Below are 14,492 nucleotides of genomic sequence, written 5' to 3'. Positions count from 1 at the left end.
TTTCTACTGTCTTCTCCCCTAAAATCTGTTTCCATTTTTTCTTTGTGTCTGACTACACTTCATGTGTCTGTGCCAGAAATCTGAAAGTCCTCCTTTCCTTCCTCTTCTGTATCTAATTATTTAATCTTGTGAATTGCTTCTTCTAAACCTCTCTTCACCCTTTCATGTCATCTTCACTTCTCAGCCAGACCAGTACAGCTGACTGAAAGATCTCTGGCCAACCCATCCTCCCCACAGAGTGACCTTTCTAAAACTCAGATCTAACCATGAGACTACCTGAGCTCTTGAAACCCCTTCAGATGCTCTCCACTAGTTGACAATACCAAATTATTGGCTGAAAGCTCAGACACCCTTGCTATTTCACACATACCAGCCTTTGCACCAGCAGTCCTGTGGCCTGTTAGCCCCACTCCCCTTGCTAAAGGAAGTCTACTAGTCCTAACTAAATTCTACAGGCATCTGCCTCTGGGAAGTCTGAATTGGGCCCCCTGCTCTTACCTGTACTGCCATAACACCTTCTTTTTTTCTCTTTTTTTTCAAAAAATTTTATTGGAGTATAGTTGATTTACAATGTTATGTTAGTTTCTGCTGTACAGCAATGAGTCAGTTATACATACACATATGTCCACTCTTTTAGATTCTTTTCCCATATAGGCCGTTACAGAGTATTGAGTAAGAGTTCCCTGTGCTATACAGAGGGTTCTTATTAGTTACGTATTTTATATATAGTAGTGTGCATACGTCAATCCCAATCTCCCAATTTATCCCTCCCCCCCTTTCCCCCCTGCTAACCATAAGTTTGTTTTCTGCATCTGTGACTCCATTTCTGTTTTGTAAGTAAGTTCATTTGTACCATTTTTTTAGATTCCACATGTAAGTGATATTATATGGTATTTGTCTTCCTCTGTCTGACTTACTTCACTCAGGATGACAATCTCTAGGTCCGTCCATGTTGCTGCAAATGGCATTATTTCATTCTTTTTTATGGCTGAGTAATATTCCATTATATATATGTACAACATCTCCTTTATCCACTCATCTATTGATGGACAGTTAGGTTGCTTCCATGTCCTTCCTGGCTATTGTAGCCACAACACCTTCTTACATCCATCTTCTTGTACTGAGATTTTCTACTTAACTGCCTCCGCCCAATTACACTGTGAACTCTGACCCAAGGCACGAGATAGATGCCTTGTTGTAGATAACCTACCTCAGCATCCATGTCAGTGCCTGATACCTAGTAGGCGTTCTCTGAACGCTGGTGCAAAGAACCATGCTGAGGGTGGAGCCACCTGTCACTCAAGCAGCTGGTCACTTGGGAAGAACTGGGGTCAGGATGCCCAGCCAGGTACCACCTCAGATGAGGCCCCTGCTACCACTGCCTGCCACGTGTCCTCCCTTTCCTCCTACCACTAGGAGACAGCACCACCCTTCCTCGAGGATTCTGTCCCCAGTGCTTACCACAGTTAAGATGCAACCTTTTGCCTGGAGAAGCAGGCTCTCCCCTCGGGCTTGACGTATCAGTCTCCTGGGCTTTCAACAGACTGACAGGGAAAGGACAACGCAGATTCCAGGATGTCCAGGCTGGCGGAGTAGCTGAGCCCACATCACAAGCCCCGGGGCAAGGGCTTTGCTTTTGTGCCCAAAGACCTCATCCTCAAGTCCCCTACCCTTTGCCCCTGATTAAAAACCAGTTGCACACACTGAGAGCACCAGGCAGTACCGGCCTAACCTGGGCTGTGGGAATTCCTTCTTGACTTCAGGCCTTTCACATCCCCCCAGGATTACTCCACATGAGGGTGATAACTGCAAAAGCCAAGCATGCGAAAAGTCCAAGGAGGACAGGAGATTAGAACCAAGCCTCAGTGAGACTTGTCTAGAGATAATCAGCACAGGCATCTTATCCCCAAGGGTAGAGATTTTTAAACTGCTAGCACCACTTAGGAAGCCACAAACAGCTTTAAAAAAAAAAAAAAAAGAAAGAGAGAAAAGAGAAAGGAAGAACAGAATAGAGAATGGCAGAGTGCATTGAAAGTAGTAAGTGTAAGTATTGTTTTGTGAAACTTTAAGTGTTGTGTGTATATACCTTTAGGGTTGTAAAGTAACATGCATTTTTATTGTGCTTTACTGTCAAAAAAGGTGAGGAATACTATTCTAAGGGCTAGATCGACGTTGGTAATTTCCCCCTTAGTTTGGCTGGTCATGGCGGACCGAGTGCTCTAGGGTAGGTGAAGGACAGCAGGGAGCATCCATTTCTGATGATGGCATCTGCCTACACTTTGCACAATCACTTCACTGGCTTGGGGGGAGTGGGGCACTTCCTCTCCGTCTTAACAGTGCTCACTTAGATAAGGTCCACCTCTGAAGGCCAAAACCCCCTTCTACTTCTTCCACGACACATACTGAAGGAACTGGAGGCTTAATGCGAAGTAACAGGGAATCCCTAACAGCAGATTTTAAGACAGCGTAAGTGTTTAAGAATTCTAAGAAAATTCTCAATTGAAACTAATCTGCTGTTCCTATTCCAAGAGATCCTGGGAAGGAAACAAAGAGGAGAGTAACCCTTGGAACCACAGGCAAAACTAGCTTCCCATTTCTGAGCAGCTGCACTCAGTAGTATGTTCCAAGGGCAGCTTGCTTTGCACCTATTCACAGTTGTTTACAACCCAGAGCTTCTTGCTAGACAGTCAGCCCACCAGCCCAACTCCGCCAGCACCCACTTGCACACTGCGCTCACAGAGGCCCTAGTCTCTCTCCCATGAATGGGGTCTATTACTCACCCGAGTGGAATGTTGCTGCTAACATTGCTACTACAGCCAAGAAACCAGCCCATAACATTGGTTTTGTCCCCTCCCTACCCCGCCATGTATGTATTTCCCTCATTTTCCTACATTTCTTCAATTGTTCCCAGTTGGCCTCTAAGAGTCACAACTGTTTTCTTAAAAATGAAAAAGAACTTGTCACAAAGCCAACAAGCCATGCTACTTCTTCAGGCTCAGCACAGTGTGTGAAGTTCTAAGACACGGTTTCTCCACCTGCAGCTGCTTGAATTGTTGGAGCCACTGTTCACGTCCGTCATAACCAAGTCTCCCTGATAGTGTTGATGTGATGAGGGGAAGACCTAGGAATGGTAAACGGCTCTTTTAGAGGACCCAGCTTCTCTTATAGCAAAAGAACACCCCAACTCCTCCAAAGTGAACTTAGTCACTAGCCCGGACTTTTCCAACCAAAAGCAAAAACACCTCCATGGTCTAAATTCATTTGTTACAACTAAATAACATTGCCCCAGCCCTGGCTTTGCTGATGGAGACCACACACAGGCAATCAAGGCCCACCGTCTGGTTCACACAGCCATAAAGCTTCTCTAAAGCACATCCTCTAGCTTCTGTATTCAAAGTGCTGGGTTGGGGGCTATAGAGAAGCCCACAGGCCTCCCTGACCTGGAGAAAGAAAATGCTAGTCCTAACAGGAAACAAAGCGATCCCAATAATGATTGTGAACTCAGCAACCATCCACAACAGAATGCTGTGGGTGCAGCTTCCTTTGTGCCTGCAGTGCGGCTGGGTGACCAATCAACAGGTTGGAACCAAGGCTACCCGGTTTGGGGCCAGATTTATTGTATAACCTCGGGCACCCCTCACTGCACTCTGCTGTGGTGACTTAATCTGCAAGCTGGGGGCAAGGATCAAAGTATTGTTACGGAGGGGATATAAAAATTACAGATGACTTCAGAGCCTGCTGAGAGAACAGGACAAAGAGCTGGTTAGAGGAAAATATGCAAATATTTGGAATATAACTTGGGTTTGCTTCTATCTGGATTGAGAAGGAACAGATATTCTTAGTATTCTCTTTCCTGATAGAAGTAGTCAGAAGAATAAGAACAGAAGTTGAGTAGGAACATCAGAAAAGAAGGTAGCAGACCCCACCCCAAATACTTCTCAGTCTAGGAGCTGTGCCCCTCAGCCACTCAAGAATATTTCTTCACGAGAGAGCTCTTTAAACTTTTCTGATTAAAAAGAACAAAAACAGGGCTTCCCTGGTGGCGCGGTGGTTGGGAGTCCGTCTGCCGATGCAGGGGACGCGGGTTTGTGCCCCGGTCCGGGAGGATCCCACGTGCCGCAGAGCGGCTGGGCCCGTGAGCCATGGCCGCTGAGCCTGCGTGTCCGGAGCCTGTGCTCCGTGGCGGGAGAGGCCACAGCTGTGAAAGGCCCGCGTACCGCAAAAAAAAAAAAAAAAAGAACAAAAACAAAAATAATTAGTGCATCTAGAGGCACTAATGAACCCTGATTTTTTTCTACTTCACTACTGCTGTCAACCCATTTCTTTGTTGAGTCTACTTTTGTGATCCTAAAATATTACGCAAAATCTGCTGTAAATTTTGACATTTTAATCAAGATGATGAGGTCGGCATTTTAAGTTCAAGTTAAACAACCTCAGTGTCCAGTGTTTCAATTAATCCTATAAGTGTGTGAGTATTTGCTATGGAAATATCCCAGGCACAGTGGGAGTCATGAAGTCGTATTTTCTGGTCTCTGCTCTGAAAGCACCTACAATCTAGTTGAGACAAGACTCATGGTGCCCATGTGAAAACACAGTTCCCCCAGACAGCAACGGGGATGTCACAGTAAGGTACAGACAGTGTGTTGGCACTAATCTGGGTCATACCAACTCCAGGCACAATAGGAGTGTCCCCAGGAGTAGAGATCAGTGACAGTTGGATCAGAAGGGCCTGAGGATGAACAGGATTTAGGTGGCTGCAGAAGGACAAGCAGTCTGTTTCAGGCAAGAAAGGAAAACAAAATATGGCAAATCCTTGAGAAACAGGCATGTGTTTGAAAGCAGGAGGTTGGGGTGTACTTATGGAGAACCTTGAAAATAAGGCAAGAAGCCAGTGAGTGCCCAGGGCAGCAAGTCCCAGAAGTTTCCCTTTTTGTTTTTAGTGATAACTCCCTTGTCAATATTTATTAAACTTTATGCAAAAATCTGGCAGCGGTATGCAGGATGGATGCAGGATGCCTGGAGATCGGACACTGGTTATATCAGGGCCTCGTACTGAAGCAGAATGACGAAAGGAGGGTCTAGTCTAGGATGGTAGAAGTGGGGAGGGAAGGAAGGAATAAAGAAGACCCTCTCAAGAAAAACAAAACCCCAGTGGTATGTGATGAGTGACAAGGAAAGGAGTAAAGGAGAGGAGAGAAACCTAGTTTCAAGCATTCCTGACAAAAGAGGGAACTCTGGTCTCCTGAGTTAGGAGTGAGGAGGGGACATGTTTGGCTTTTGGCTGCGTTGACTGAGATGTTGGAGAGACAGCAGGTAGAGAAGTCCAGTAGGTAATCTGAGCCTGGAGGCAGACAGGACTGAAGGTCCGGTGGGCACCCTGCGTGTAAAGACGATGGAGGCTGTGAACATGGGTGAGCTCTCCAGTGGGGGAGCTGAGCAGAGGCCTGGAACAGTAAACTCTGGGGAAGGAGAAGGGGGAGGAGTAAGAAAAAACAGGGACTAGCTTAAAGGGCTGGTCCGTCAGAAAATTAAGATGGGGTAACAAAGAAAATTAAGATGGAGACAGTCGGAAGGCAGGACGTAAAGGCTAGTCCTGGCGCTCGAGTGGGAAGACAGACGTGGAGCAGTGAGAGCTGTGCTGGGAGCGCAGGGGGCTCTCAAGGTGGGGTTGGGTGGAGTTAGGGAAGGCATCTTCCAGGAGGACAAGCGGCACTGAATCTAGACCTGAAGGCTGAGTAATGTTAACTAGAGAAACCAGTGAGTTTGAATTCAAAAATGCATATATTTTTGTGTCCACTCCTTTGTTTCTTGACCACCGTTTCTGGCCATCATTGTGATACATGAACAACATCCAATCTTGGGGAAACTACATTTCTACGTCTTACCCAGTAGACATACAACACTCAGAAGCCTAAGGAGCCCTTGTTTTATGGTGTAGGCGCCATTTTGTTCACGTTACTTCCCACACACTCAAGACAACTTACCAGCAAGAAAGTCATTTATGTGGCTTCACTTAGAACTGCATTTCTTCTGAAATTTCAAATTCCAATCCACTCTCTCTTCAGCCACAACCTCTAAATATTCATCTGGAATCCTCTGCACCCCCCACCTGCCCCCTAACACCCCGGGTCCAGCCAGCCATCTCCTGACCTTTCTTCTACCTGCCTCCCTGTCGCAGATGCAGGATCACCTGGCACCTTTGCCCTCCTCTCCCTGGCTCCTGGCCTTCCACCCCAGCAACCCCAGACCTTGGGTCATTCCTGTCTTCTCTACAACACCTGCGGGCTGCTGGAGAAACATAACGCACCAGGCAGACAGCATCACCACAAGTGGCGATATCCAGCTGTGGGCAGAGTACTCAAGGCTGTGTGGCCGTCCTCCACTTGTGCTGGACCTTCTCCCTCTCCCAGGCTCTTCACCAGCCATGCTACATCATTCCCCCTCTCCCAAGGCCTGTCCTCCTCCTCTTAGCTGATGACTTCCCCTCCTGCCTCATAGAGAAAGGAAAAGACATCACACACATTCTCACCATCTCATCCCACATGTGCTTCCTCTTCGGGAATTCCCCAGGCTGGTCAGCCCTCTCCGTTCCCTCTATAAAGCACACTGACCACTGTCAGGGGAGGGCAAGGGAGATGCAAGTGAGGCAGTCGTTTGGGGCACAAAATATTAAAGTGATAAAAGTATGACTATAGACTAATGATGCTCCTCCAGTAAGTCACAGATTTTTTTTTAAATCCTCAATACTTGATACTTTTATGCTTAAGCTTTCATGACTTAAAGTCCCATGTGAGACACAGTTTTTGGTTCCTTTCCAGGCATAACTCAAAGGAAAGAAAGATAACATTTTCTCTCCCATCTTTATGTTGCATTTTGTTCTACATTCCAAGTATTTTTTTTCCTGGCTTGTTCTGATCATCTATTCCCTATTAAATATAGCTAGAATCAATCCTCAGGAGCCAAACTGCCATGTTAAAGAAATCAGGAATAAAAAGCCCTGAATTTACTGGAAAGGCTATAATTTGATCTTCATAGATTCTTTTCCTAGTAAATTAGTTGTAGTAATTGGTGCTGAGAAACACAACTTCTTACTGTTTAGCACTATTTCCCCTTCTGTTTGCTCAAGAAGGAAGGAAGTAACCTGAAATGTGAATTTACAACTCACATTTTAAGTGGGAAAAATTAGATAGTCTCTCAATTATATTTTATTCTTAATCAAATTTCCAATATAAGGCTGTAAAAAAGGACAAATTCCACTCAACAGCTGTCTTTAGGTGTTTTGTGGCTGTGACTAGCTATGAAACTTTAGCTCAAGCCATGGGCAAAGATTACAAGCCATTTGGAATTGTTATCCCTCCACAAAGAATACATGTTTAGAGTTAGTTCTTGATCCAGTGTTAGTCCAAAGACTTTAAATTTCAACTCTGCAAGCATGGATATGGGACAGTGGGAAAAGCTGGTTATAAAATGTATTGCTCCCCACTTATGTAAAATAAGTTATATGTTTCTTTATAAGTTAAACATGGGTGTCGATTTCTGTTTGCTGGTTATAGGAAAAATAAAGACAGGGAAATACAAAATGACCAAACAAGTAAAGACAGCCTCTAAGTAAAGATAAGCACTAAGGAAACTGGTGACAGAGGGATTATAGAATATATTATATTTCAGAGGAATTATATTAAAAGTTGCTGAAATTTCCCAGTAACCAGTTTGATTATACAGAATTTGAAACAAACAAAAAAGCTGAAATATAAAGAGGGTCTCAGAAAGGTCAAGCACTTGCTTTTCTAAGCTTGGCCTTCTGTATTCATTCTTGAGGCATATTTGTTTGGGTTGTCAGGGCTGCTTGCTCTTTAAATACAATTCTTAACAGCTTTGTTCTTGCCTACTTAAGGAACAAACTTCTCCTTATGCCCAGTCTAGCAACAGTTACTAACTTGGTGTGTTTACTGTGCACCAGGCTCTGTTCAGAATGCTTTACATATATAGTAACTCTTTAAGTCTCACAACAACCTATGAGGGAGAAATTATCTCCCCATTTTGCAGAAGAAGAAACTGAGGCACTGAGACATGGGATTAACCATGTAACCTCCATAAATTCCAGACCCTGTGGCAGCTCAGAAGCACCTGATCAGTTACAGCCCTGTCCCTGAGCTCCTCACCTGCCTTTTCTGGCACTGGCACAGCTGCTCTTCCTGGAGCTCCCAGAAGGATGGGAGGACAGGGAAGCAGGTAGGGCAGAACCAAGAGTAGCAACCCAAGGCAAAAGATTTGCTTCACTGTCTAAAGTTTGGAGTCATTTATGTTTTGCTACCACCTGCACTTCACCAGAGCTTGTTCTTATTTTCTTTGTAACATACCCTTTTCCTAACCTTCCATCTCAAGTTTCCCTCCTTCCTTTTCTTGATCTCAGTAGCACTAGACAATGGGCAAAAGTGACCGTGTAAGTCTGGGTCCTTTGGGTACATAAAGTCTTTCCTGCACAAGGAAGATTGGGGAATTTAAGGGTGGAGATTCAAAGTGGTAGAAGGGGGTAAAGAAAAAAGTAAGGAGGAGGGAAGGAGAAGAGAGTAAAACGTGTAGGACTCAGAGAGGATGTTTTAAGCAAGTATTCAATGAATAAGTATTGGATGAGATAAAAGGAGAGGAGTCGTACACAGCTGAGGTCAAATTATGATATGAAAAATAGTGATTTCAAAATAGGGTGACAATATAACCTGGTATAAACCTGTTATATAAGCTATGCACATTAGCTTGTTGTCCAATGGCAGTTCATATGTCTCATTCTGGACACATTTGATTGTGGGTTCAGAGTATAAAAAATGAAGGTCTAAAACATAAGAGATATTTATAACACATTTCTGTCTCAGCTGATCAACATTTATTATAAGTTAACTACCATTTAAGCACCTGTCCTATCCCAGGCATTATGCTGCACAGCCCTGAAAGTAGGATAATACCTACATTTAATTCATTCAACAAATATTAATTTATCACATACTGTGTAGTAGGCCACAGACAGGATGCTGAGAGGGCTTCAGAGATGTTTCCAGTGTAGATCCCCTAACAGAGTAAGAAAATGTTCCGGTGCAACCTTGAATCTGGACCTGATGGGGTCAAGAGAGTAGAAAAATCAAGAGTTTTAGAATGTGAACAAAAGTAATTTATATTCTGCAGCTTCCATTTACTAATCACATGAGCTTGATTTGTCTCTAAACCTTGTACCAACAGTGTTTTCTGAGGATCATTTGAAAAGATTTATTGACAGAATGTGGTCCAGATCAGGGGTTTGATGTATGCTAATTTCCTTTCTCTAGAAATTGCTGATGCATCTTTACCATGATGGTTTAGTTAATAGATGGCCAATATTCTTTATGGGTTATTTTCCTTTCAAAGTGATGAGCTATACTCTTTATATTCTTCTCAAAAATATTTATTGAATATGAGTTTTTTGAAATACTGATCTGATTGCTAAGGGCCACTAAATACTAAGGGCCACTCAAATACTGTTGTGACTGAGAACAGAGGTATCATTCCTAATTGACTGAACATGGTCTTCCATTATGCTTTACAGGAAAGAACAATATTGTTCCCACAAGCACTTAAAAATACATTTCAAAGGACACAGCCAAAAGTAAGGCCCTGTAAATTATGGAGAGGGAAACCTGAGTGGAGTCATCTTTTTAACTTACTTTGCTTAGAGCACAACCAAAACGTTGTCAAAAGAGTTGTAGAAAAGGAATAAAAGAGACAAAATAATGAAATTTCAGGGAATCTTAAGCTGGGTAATAGTGCTCTGAACTTGGAATTTAGGGGGCTTATTGCCTGCAGACTTGGTAGAACATTCCTTTCTGTTTAAAAAAAAAAAAAAAACTGGCTTCTAGTGTTAAAACATTCACTATGGAAGATAAATAAGTTACTGGTCAAAGCCAGCCTCTGAATGTCTAGCATTAAAATGCAAAAAGAAATCACTTTATTCAAAGTTTACATCTCACCTGATCAAGTTTATTCAAAGTTTATTCAAAGTTTACATCTCACCTGATCAAGTTGCTTATCTTTAAATATGAATTCTTATATCTCTTTTATATACGCAAACTGTAAGACAAATATTCTAGATTTACACTGTTCTGGCTAAATCTCTGCTGGCAGAGATTCTATATCTAATAGCAGGGCTCTTGTAATAATTTGCTGTTCCTCAATTTCTGGAACATAGATACAATGTATACATCTCCTCACAAGATTATTCCACAATGGAATAAAATAATGGCTATGGAAATATTCCCAAAAAGGTATAATGTGCCATAAATTGCAAAGCTAAGATTTATTCAGTTGAGTATATATAACATTCCAAAAAGACAGGATACATTTTGTTACTTTGAGAAGAAATCATTTCCTTCTGAATTTTTCCCAGTTTCTTTCTACCACATCCCATGTTCTGTTATGTAGACTCTAGTGCAGTTGGTCCTCAGAAAGAACTCTACCTTGACTATTTGAAAGTCACCAAGTACAATGATTCTAGCCAAAGTGACCCATTTTAAAAGATGACCCATTTCAAAACCCATGAGTTATTATTCAAGCTGTTCTATATTTGAGAATTTGAAAGTTATTTCCTTTTCTTACAATCTCATTTGAATCAGTCTTTTATAAAAGGGAAATTTGATCTCTATTTTAATGAAATATAATGTGACATTTTTTCCTTGCTAAAGCCTGCACTTTATGTTGAAAACTCTTCTCCACCTTCTGATGGTTTGTGTTTGTGCTTGGGTGTGTGTATGTGTGTGTGGTCAAAGCATTTGTGTGCAATATCATCTATGCCTCCTAAACATCCCTCATTTCTCACTTCCTCAGAAACAGCCTCTCTGAGCTTCAGCTTGAACTCTCCCTGTCACAACACTCATTCCCATCTTCAGGTGTCACGGTGAGCACCTGGAGGGCTGAGATTAGTCAGACTGAGTCACCCTCTTCCTCAGAGGGTGCTCAGTAAACACTCAAGGAGAGTGCCTGTGGGAGAGGGGATGGGAGAGAGAGAAGGAGAGGGAAAGGGGAGAATCATTTTAAGTATTTAATGGAAACATTTCAGGTATTGAATTTATCTTCTTTAAAAAGAAAAGAGTTGACTCCAAAAAGCTGCTCCCCCCTCTCCCCCGCCCTGTCACAGGATATAAAATCTACCATAAGTTTCTTTTGAGAAAGTTAAAACCTCAGGTGCTAATCACCAATCCCCCTTTCAGAAAGTTCAGGATGGGATCTTTTCAGCGCCATCACTGAATACAACTACCTTCAATCATCCTTTTCTGGGTCAGTTTCAGCTTCTCACACCCTTCTCCCTTACCCCATAGGGACCAGGCAAAGTTTCCCAAAATAAAGGCACAGAGGAACAAATCCAGTTCTAATGGATGTACTTGCATCAGAGAATTACCCTAAATATTAGCTCCAAGCCACCACCAGCCACGGAGCGATTACAACTTTGGTGTCCCTTTAACATGACCCATAAACTATGAAAACCAACACTGGGAAAGAAAAATATAAGGTGTGTAGTCAGAGTCGGATGAAAAGTTCCTACTCTGGACCTACGTAAGTGGTATCTGAGTAAGCAATTGACTCTGTCACTTCAGGATGCAAAATAAAATTCAGCAGAGTCAAAGGAAAGCGTGGCAAAGACCTCCCCACTTAGAAAGAGGTCTCTTTTTCCAGTTTCCCCGCCTGCCTACTTCCTTGTCTCCATTTCCCCAGCCAGTAACTCACCGAAAGCTTCCCTAGTCTGGCGGTTTCCCAATTCCCAACACGACACAGGATTTCTACCCGAATTCACCCCTGCAGCCTAGGTGTGGCTGCAAGGTTGGGGGCCACCAGCCGGAACGGAGGCCCGCAGGGCTCGGTGTTCTCCTCCCGGCTCCGGACGGTTTCGGCATCGCGGCGAAGCGGCCGCCTCGCGGAAGCTCCGAGGAAAGGGAACCCCGCCCGGCGCCGGGACACTTCACCCCACCGGAGCTCCGGGCCCCCCAGCCTACCTGCTGCACCTGGGCGGAGGCTCGGCCCAGGGTCACGGTCGCTAAACGCCCGCCCGCAGGCCCGAGCAAACAAAGGCGCTCCGGAGAGGGAACGCGCCTCCTTCCCCACCGCGCTCTCGGGCTGCGGGCAGCCCTGACCCGCGGCGGGTAGGGCGGCCCCAGCTTCCCGACGCCGGGCCGGGCGCGCTCCGGACCAGTGTCTGCTTCAGCCGTGCCTCCCCGGCCCCAGCGCGCATTCCAACCTGAGCCACCGTGCGAACGCGCGTGCCTTCACCTCCTCGCGACTCTCTTCCCCTCTTGGCCCTGGAAACCTCACCGAGGAGGCGGAACAGACTCCGAGTCTCCGGTCCTGCAGCCCGGGAATTGCTCCTGCGGAGAGGCGCGGCGCGGCAAGGCGGCCAGGCCGGGCAGGGGCGGGGCGGAGGCCGGGCGGTCCGGAGCCCTCCGCTGTGGACCGAGGGAGTCAGTCTCCCCTCACAAAGAACAAACCAGGCGGGGAGTTGAGATTTATCCCCGCCGAGCGGGCTAGAACTTACCACATTTAGTGATCCGGAAGAGAAGACTACATTTCCACCCACCAGGGGCCTGGGCCCCTGCTAGGATGCGGTGGGATGCAGAGCATTTTTTTAAATGGTACGATTGATCACATATATTAATTCCATATGAAACAACTGGTCTCCGTACAGTTTGCATTAGGAGGTAGAATTTGTTAGACAGGCGATCCATTCGTTCAGAACATGCAAAGGTTTACTCATCTGCGGGAGATAAGCTTTGACTGAGTTGCAGTTCTCTGAGCACCTTATTTTCCTTTTCAGAGCAAGAGGTCTAAGGGCAGGCTAGACTTTAAAAGATCTCTTGTCACACCACTTACGCCTCGAGCTTCTGGGGGCCTCAGTGACAAAAGAAGGAAACTCTAATCTGCAGCATACAGTTTCGCTACAGCGGTTCGTTTTAAGAATGCAGTGGGACGGTGGGGAGAGACTCACGCCGCCCCACCTTCAATCCCAACTTAATTTCAAAGAGAGCTTAAAGCAAAACTCACCAAGTTCAAGACCAGCTCCTCAAACTCCCAAATCGCAGGTCGGCTCTCCTCCTGGCAGCGAAGCTAAAGTCATGGGGGTCTCCGGAACAAAACTTGCCCGTTTAAAATCTTGGTCAGGGGCTGGGCAGCCGGCTCTCGGCTGGGCTCGCCTCCCCGGAGGGGAGCGGGCTGCAGAGGGCAGATTGCGGGGGACCCAATCAGGGGCTCCCAGCGGAGGGCGGGGGCGCGGCCAGCGTGCCGCGTTTCCTGCCCCTCTTGGCGTCACTGACGAAGCCCAGTCTGGCCTGACCTTTGACGCCACCCCTGCGTGTTGGGGAAGGTGATGGGTCCCGCCTGAGTCTATTCCTGTCGGTGCATGGCAACTCCAGGAAGTGCTTCTCCACACCTCTTTAGTTATTTGAGATCATTTAGTCAGATCATCAACTGTGAGCTAGGATCCGCATGAATATCCTCTTTGAGGTGTTTTCCCCATTCAAAATACTTAATACATGTAATAGACAAAATCAGGAGAACATAAATTTCCACTGAATGGAAGAGATTATAAATAAATCCTTTATGGGTTTAGTTTTTTGTTCTCCAAATATTGTTCTAGCATCCTCCTCATAGAACAAATATTATCATTTAACAGAGGTGATATTTTGAACGACTTTGTAATTGTATATATTTGAGAACATGAGAGAAAACAAAAGATTAACCCATTACTTCAGTAAAATAAAAGCTTTGGATTTGTTATTGTAAAAGGAATGACAGGTAATGACTTAAAAGTAGATTACTGAGTCAGTTTGAAACTGTAAATACAACATTGTACATGTTATTTCTAACTAGATTTTTAAGAGGTTTTGTTATTGGTGGTTTTTTTTTTTTACGGTACGCGGACCTCTCACTGTTTTGGCCTCTCCCGTTGCGGAGCACAGGCTCCGGACGCGCAGGCTCAGAGGCCATGGCTCACGGGCCCAGCCTCTCCACGGCATGTGGGATCTTCCCGGACTGGGGCACGAACCCGTGTCCCGTGCATCGGCAGGCGGACTCTCAACCACTGCACCACCAGGGAAGCCCCTTAAGAGGTTTTGTAATTGCTTTCTTTAAGCTCCTTAGTATATTTTCAACCATGCAGTTATTTTCTTTCATACATTACCTGTAGAGAGCATGGCTCAGTACTGCTATTATCAACTCAGACCACGTGGCATGTCAGACCACAGATAGAAATATTTAGGTAATGTGATTTGTAAGGGAATCACTGACAGTGACCCATAAATAAGCTAATTTATTGTTAGTGCAGTGCAACTCCCTTTACCTATGCAAAATAAAACCCTGTTGGTAAGTAAACCCACAGACATTCCCCCTCCCCCAGGTATCGTGTATGTTGTATTTATGTGCAAATGTTCAATTGCCATTATATTCCTGTCGCGTCATCTGGAACTAAACCCACATAGGTGCAG

The 14,492-nt window shown here is 44.9% G+C and overlaps 2 protein-coding genes across 27 annotated transcripts in view; one reads left to right on the top strand and one right to left on the bottom strand.

The window, feature by feature from the left end:
- B3GNT5 (UDP-GlcNAc:betaGal beta-1,3-N-acetylglucosaminyltransferase 5) overlaps positions 1–13,430 on the bottom strand; it is a 67,793-nt gene extending 54,363 nt beyond the window's left edge. For 3 of the 20 annotated variants that reach the window (XR_010943601.1, XR_010943604.1, XM_067738183.1), the window contains exons 1-2: positions 13,054–13,430; positions 9,002–9,107 (exon numbers count right to left, since the gene is read on the bottom strand). The gene's annotated coding sequence lies outside the window, so the exon portion shown is untranslated. The other 17 variants (XR_010943600.1, XR_010943602.1, XM_067738179.1 and 14 more) reach the window with 13 other exon arrangements.
- Positions 1–14,492, top strand: part of MCF2L2 (MCF.2 cell line derived transforming sequence-like 2) — a 237,329-nt gene that overhangs the window by 147,809 nt on the left and 75,028 nt on the right. The gene's annotated exons all lie outside the window — the stretch shown is intronic.

This window comes from Pseudorca crassidens, chromosome 5, assembly GCF_039906515.1.
Source record: "Pseudorca crassidens isolate mPseCra1 chromosome 5, mPseCra1.hap1, whole genome shotgun sequence".
NCBI classification, from domain to species: domain Eukaryota; kingdom Metazoa; phylum Chordata; class Mammalia; order Artiodactyla; family Delphinidae; genus Pseudorca; species Pseudorca crassidens.
Note: the sequence above shows the minus strand (reverse complement) of the source record. Positions and strands in the feature narration are given on the sequence as shown.